This window comes from Vicugna pacos, chromosome 21 (genome assembly GCF_048564905.1).
Source record: "Vicugna pacos chromosome 21, VicPac4, whole genome shotgun sequence".
NCBI classification, from domain to species: Eukaryota; Metazoa; Chordata; class Mammalia; order Artiodactyla; family Camelidae; genus Vicugna; species Vicugna pacos.
This window is the reverse complement of record NC_133007.1, coordinates 21,212,176-21,218,175: the sequence shown is the minus strand read 5'-3', so window position 1 is coordinate 21,218,175 and position 6,000 is coordinate 21,212,176. Positions and strand designations below refer to the sequence as shown.

At 40.5% G+C, this 6,000-nt stretch overlaps 1 non-coding gene across 1 annotated transcript; it reads right to left on the bottom strand.

The window, feature by feature from the left end:
* Positions 1 to 4,947: 4,947 nt before the first annotated feature.
* On the bottom strand, positions 4,948 to 5,020 carry TRNAV-CAC (transfer RNA valine (anticodon CAC)). Its single transcript has one exon. It is a non-coding gene; the product is annotated as a tRNA-Val (tRNA).
* Between the last annotated feature and the right edge of the window lie 980 nt (positions 5,021 to 6,000).

The following is a 6,000-nucleotide window of genomic DNA, read 5'->3' as shown; positions in this document are numbered from 1 at the left end:
ATTTGCGTATCCATGGGTTTTGTATTCTTGGACTAAACTAACCAAAGATCAAAATATTTGGGGAAAAAAATTCTGGAAAATTCCATAAAGCAAAACTTGAATTTGCCACAAACCAGCAGCTATTTACATGGATGGCATTTACATTTTATTTACTACTATTTACAAATCATTTACATTGTTTTAGATACTATAAGTAATCTAGAGATGGTGTAAAGTATACAGAAGAATGGGGGTAGGTTAGATGCAAATACTACACCATTTTATATAAGGGACTTGAGCATTCAAGGATTTTGGTCCTTGAGGGAGGCCAGGAACCAATCCCCCTCGGATATGGAGGAATGATTGTATACCCCTGAGACTTCCTCCATGTTTTCATTTGAGAGCTTCTGGTGTGTAAACTGTCTTTTTGGTGTGTGCACAATAAACTTTTACTAATTACTACTTTGGTAATTCATTGGTTTTACTTCTGCTGTTTCTGAACTTTTGACAAAGTGTATACAAGGAAAATTAAGTTTCCTTTCCGGCCCTACCCTCAATGCCCCATTACTTTTCTCACAAGCAAGCATGGTTACAGCTTCTTGTCTGCCTTTCCTAGATAATCTAAACATGTATACACATATCTATATGTGCATAAATATATTTCCTCCATTTCTCCTTACCCAAATATTACATATTTTACACAGTGCTCTGCACCTGAGTCCTTTTCAATTAATGTATCTTGAAGTCTTTGAACAGGTCCAAAAGCAGAATGCTATGCAAGATGAAGAATGATTAAAAACTGTCCTACTACGGCTGGGGTCTAAAGCACTTCCAGTTTTTAGCCAATGTAGGCAGATGGCCCAACCATGGGAATTACAGATGCTTTTCCAGTCCTTGCCACACATTGGCTGTTTCTTTCCAAACAAAGGGGAAAGTTTGTTCAGTATTCTTACTGAAGTTCGGCAGAATGGTGATGGCTGAGATTCCTGACTCAGCTGGATGGACCCTGTTTCCCCAGCAGTGTGTGTAGCTCTCACCTGAGTCCCTAAGCCTGGGTCAAATTACTGGCCTGTGCAGAGGCCTCTTTGAAAGCCAAGGATGCTTTTGGATCAATGGGAAATCCCCGGGGGGCCTCCCCAAATAGGAAGTAGTTGTGCAGACTACTTGTTTCAGGCCCAAAGTGCAGATGACCCAGCCTTTTTTTTTTTTTTTCTTTCTTTCTTCTTCCCCCACTTTTTTTTTTTTTTTTAAATTTCTTAGGCAAGTCTCTGATTCTATCCTGAAATTCTTCAGAAGGCTCATCATACTTTCCTCAGACCTGGGATGACAGCAGCCTGGGCTCTGCATGACAGCAGAGAAGGGAGTACGGTGATAAGAACACCTTAGGGAAATGCTGACTAAGCTCAGGGGCAATGCTTACTGAAATTTACCTCACAACCTCCGTGGAAAGCCATGGTCTTGCTCTTGTAAACAAGGCCTATTTCCCTGCCCCTGGATTTCCCTTTTGTGTCCCATTGAAGATCAGACTGGAAGATCCTGGCCAGTCTGGGTGGGGCGGGCCTATCACCCTATTTCTTTGTGCTTTACGTAAAACCCTGAATTACTCTGACCAACTGGAATAAACTCTTTTCAAGGTCACAGAGTTCTGAGGAATTTGCCCATGCCCTTCCTCCCCACTGCCTAGGTTACTGGCATCTACAGAAAGGAGCTAGTGGATGGGTAACCTAGGAGTGCTAGAGTAGTTGGTCTGGGACAAGGTCAGGGTGAGGGAGAGGAATCAACCACTTTGGGCTCAAGATAGAGAAGAGGGGGAAGGTGTAGCTTAGTGGTAGGGTACATGCCTAGCATGTTCCAGGTCCTGGGTTCAATCCCCAGTACCTTCACCAAGTAAATAAATAAACCTAATTACCTTCCCTCCCCCTCTAAAAAAGAAGTAAGTCCTGCCTTAATTTAAAAAAAAAAAAAAGAGAGAGAAAGAGAAGAAAACAGGGCCATCATGGGAGCTATAGTTATTCCTTCCCTGTTGCTATTTGGCTGTATTTTCTCTCTTGCATACCATCAATGGGCTCCATGTTGTGCTGGTTATTTGCATTTTTGCCCTTAGATTCATTCTCTGCCCTATTCTGCATTGCAGGGAAATGCATTTCCCAGACTCCCATCTCATGCAGTGAAAATGAAATTCTTTACAATGTCCCACAAGGCACTTTACCTCCTCCTAGCTCATTCTGATCCAGGTACACTGCTCTTCTTGCCATTTCTGGACTATAACAGCTAGCTCCTGTTGCAGGACCTTTGCACTTGCTGCCCCACAGCCTGGAAGCTTGTTCTCCAGATATCTACATGGCTAGTTCTCTCACTTCTTTCAGGTTTTAACTCAGTTATTTTCTCAGGGGCTCTTCCTTGGCCACACTATCTCAAATTTCACACACACATCCCAGACATTTAATATCCTGCTGCCCTCTTTATGTCTCTTTAGTACTTATTATCATCAAACTTACTATATATTTTATCTTGTTACCATCTGTCTCACCCACTGGAATGTAAACTCCATGCAGGCAGGGATTTGTTTTTGCTTCTATTTGTCACTAATGAATCCCTAGATGTTAGAACAGTACCTGGCACTTAGTAGGTACTCTGTAAATATTTGTTTAATAAAGAAATGTATGATGGCATTGTTTGTCATAGCTCATAGTGGGTGACAACCTAGTATTCATCATGGAGGAAAGAAAAGTAAAATGAGTGGTGCCCACTATGAAGTTATTTACAGCAGTTAGAAACTAAGGACTAAATGTGCACATAGTGACATGGTTAGACCATAAAGTCACAGTGCTGAGTGAAAAACTTACATGAAGAATTAGGAAACAATTACACAAAAAACAGCTACACAGTCTACAAGGATACATACAAATTCAAAATATACATCAAACATATTAGAGAGGGGGTGGAAGTATGGAATAAGGATAAAAGAAAATAATAAACTAAGACAAAAATAAATAAAGCAAGAGAAGAGTCTTGCACCCATCCATGTGGATAAAGGACAATGAATTGAGATTAATACTATACCTGAGGGCCACCACAAAATTATTCAGTGTGAATATTTTAGTTTCATACTTTTAGTTTCAAATTTTAATAAGAAACTTAAAAATATGTATTTATGTGAGTATCCAGAACAGACTTCAAACGTGTTTTTTTTTTCTGAGAAATACTAAAACAATTTTTAACAGCTGTATTAAGGCATAATTGACATACAGTAAATTGTATATATTTAAAATGTATAGTTTACTAAGTTTTGACACATGTATACATCTGTGAAATCATCCTCAAATGGAAAAGCCAACTTGCCCATTAGGCACACATAAAAAAATGTTTTATTTTCAATTCAAAATGCTTTAATGTTTAAAAAAATTTTTTTAAATTCAAAATAAAATAATAAAATTTTACATGTTTTATATAATATTAATACATTCATCTTTATACCAGTGCAGCTGTAAAATATTCTATTAACAAATTATATATTTAAATTATACAGTATGTAATCATATATTCTATATATTCAATTATATATTATATTTAATATAAACAAACTATATTAATAAATAAAAAATTTTTAATTTAAAAAATTTTAGTATTTAACAGTTATTTTTTATGAAGGGTCACATTAAAGGTCAAAGTGTCTAGGGCCAATGAAAGTCATAATGCAGCCCTGCCACTGTTAAGATAGTGAACATATCCATTGTCCTCCCAATTTTCCCTTTCTAATCCTTATTGCCTGCCATTCTCCTTCCCCCTACCAAGTAATCACTGATCGGCTTTCTGTCATTATCGTTTTCGTCTTCTACAATTTTATATAAATAGAGTCATATAACACTCTTTTTCTGATTGGACTTCTTTTGCCCAGAATTGTATGAATGTAATCATAATTTATCTTCACCTGTTGAGTGGCCTTTTGGTTGTTTCCAGCGTTAGGTTATACAAATAAAGCTACTATGAACATTCACGTACAAGTCTTTCAATGAGCATACACCCAATTTTTTCCTGGAAATATCTAGAATTAAAATGGCTAAGTCATATTATAGTAGTTTAACTTTCAAAGAAACGTCTAAACTGTGTTCCAAAGTGGATGTAACATTTTACATTCCTCCCAGTAGTATACGAGTGTTCCAGTTCCTGCACATCCTGGACAATCTGGTATGGTAGGCTTTCTAATACGTGCGTAGTGACATCTCATTGTGTTTTAAATTTGCATTTCAATAATGATTAATGATGTGGAACATCTTTAAATGTGATTATTTGCTGTCTGTCTTCTTTGGAGAAGTGTCTGTGCAAACTGCCCATGGCGTGGCGGGGCGTGAGGGATTGTGAAAATAACGTTTAATTAAAAGAAAATATACATGGTTTCCACCTGGCTTAGAACCAAGGGCTTTAGGATTCCCTGTGGGGAAACTCAGAGGAAGGAGCGATGAAGAATCTCCGTAACTGCCAATTGAGGACTGAATTCATGAGGGAAACTTAGGTTGAGAAAAGAAGGAGTAAAGACAGGTTTGGTGGGGTTATAGAGGAGAGTGACTTGTGACACTGGCTCCGCAACTATGTTCTGTTCATTCCTCTGGACTATAGGGTAAAGATACCCACCATCAACGAGATACTGTCAGGCACAGGATTAGGTCTTGATACAGGTTTGCAAATTAACTGGAGGAGATGGCCTGTCTCAGTCTTACCTGAACAGGCTGGAGCCTGAGCAGAGCTTGAAAAAGGGTCTGACCTGATCCAGATCAGAACCATGACTTCATTCATTGAGCAGCCAAGAGTGCTTTCCCTTTCCAGTGTCAGAAAACGTAACAAAAACTGAACCGGTCGAATGGCTGCAAACGTTCCCGCTGAACACATCTCACAGTTCTGGCAAAGCCAAATCAGCAACTACCTGGGGGATGGATGTCAGCGCCCAACCAGCAGAAAAAGTGTAGCTGCTGTTTCCGCCCGGTTTCGAACCGGGGACCTTTCGCGTGTGAGGCGAACGTGATAACCACTACACTACGGAAACTCACTGCTGACTGATTTTTCAAAAATTACCCTTGAAACATACCAGCTCCTCACCGTATTCCCTGGCCTGTAACCAAAGAACCGAGGTGTGTCAACCACCGCCCAGTCTCACGCACGCCCCTGGAGGTAGCGGGCAAGGCCCGAACGCGCACCCCTCATCATGGCCACAAGCACACAGTGAACTAGATACTGCCTCCTCGGGAAACTTCCAGCACAAGAAGGGCTCCAGCCAGTGTCGTTGCTGTTGAAAACCTGAGTCTGTGGGTCAGGGATCCAGGCTTCCTCAAATGCTCCTGGTGCAGTTTTCCCATCCTGCAGGTCCCGGAGGAACGCTTGGCGGGGACTGGGGGCTGCCCTGAGGTCAAGTCACCCGCTGGCGTGTCCCCTGCATCAGGACTGGAGAAAAATGGTGCACTAACTACAGGTAGGAAGAGACTTAGGTGACAACTCACATAAGATAAGGAAAACTAGCTCACATGTGAAACAATAAAAATACACCTTATTTTTGCCCAGCACTTAGTTTAGGAGGCGCTTGTAATGGGAAAGCTCAGTTTACTCCTTCATACCTCTTCCCTGTGAGTCTCACACAAACACTTCACTTCTGGTCACCAAGTTTGTGGAGGTTTTTCTCCACACCAAGAAATTCAGTCTCTGACACCAAGTGGGTGCCCTACAATTTAATTCACAGTTTAAAATTTCAGTACTACAAGAGTGCCTCCACCTCCTTCAAATGCTAGTCTCCAGCCTGTTATCACCTGAACATCTGACCCTCTGGCTATGGGTTGGAAGTTCCAATGATCCTCCTGTCAGATTGGATTAATTTGCTAGAGTGGCTCACAGAACTCAGGGCAGCACTTACTTACAATAATTTATTAAAGGATATGATAAAAGATCTGGATGAACAGCCAGATAAAGAGATACATAGTGCAGGGAGGTTCCCTGGCGCAGGAGCTTCTATCCTGGTGGAGTTGGGGTATATCA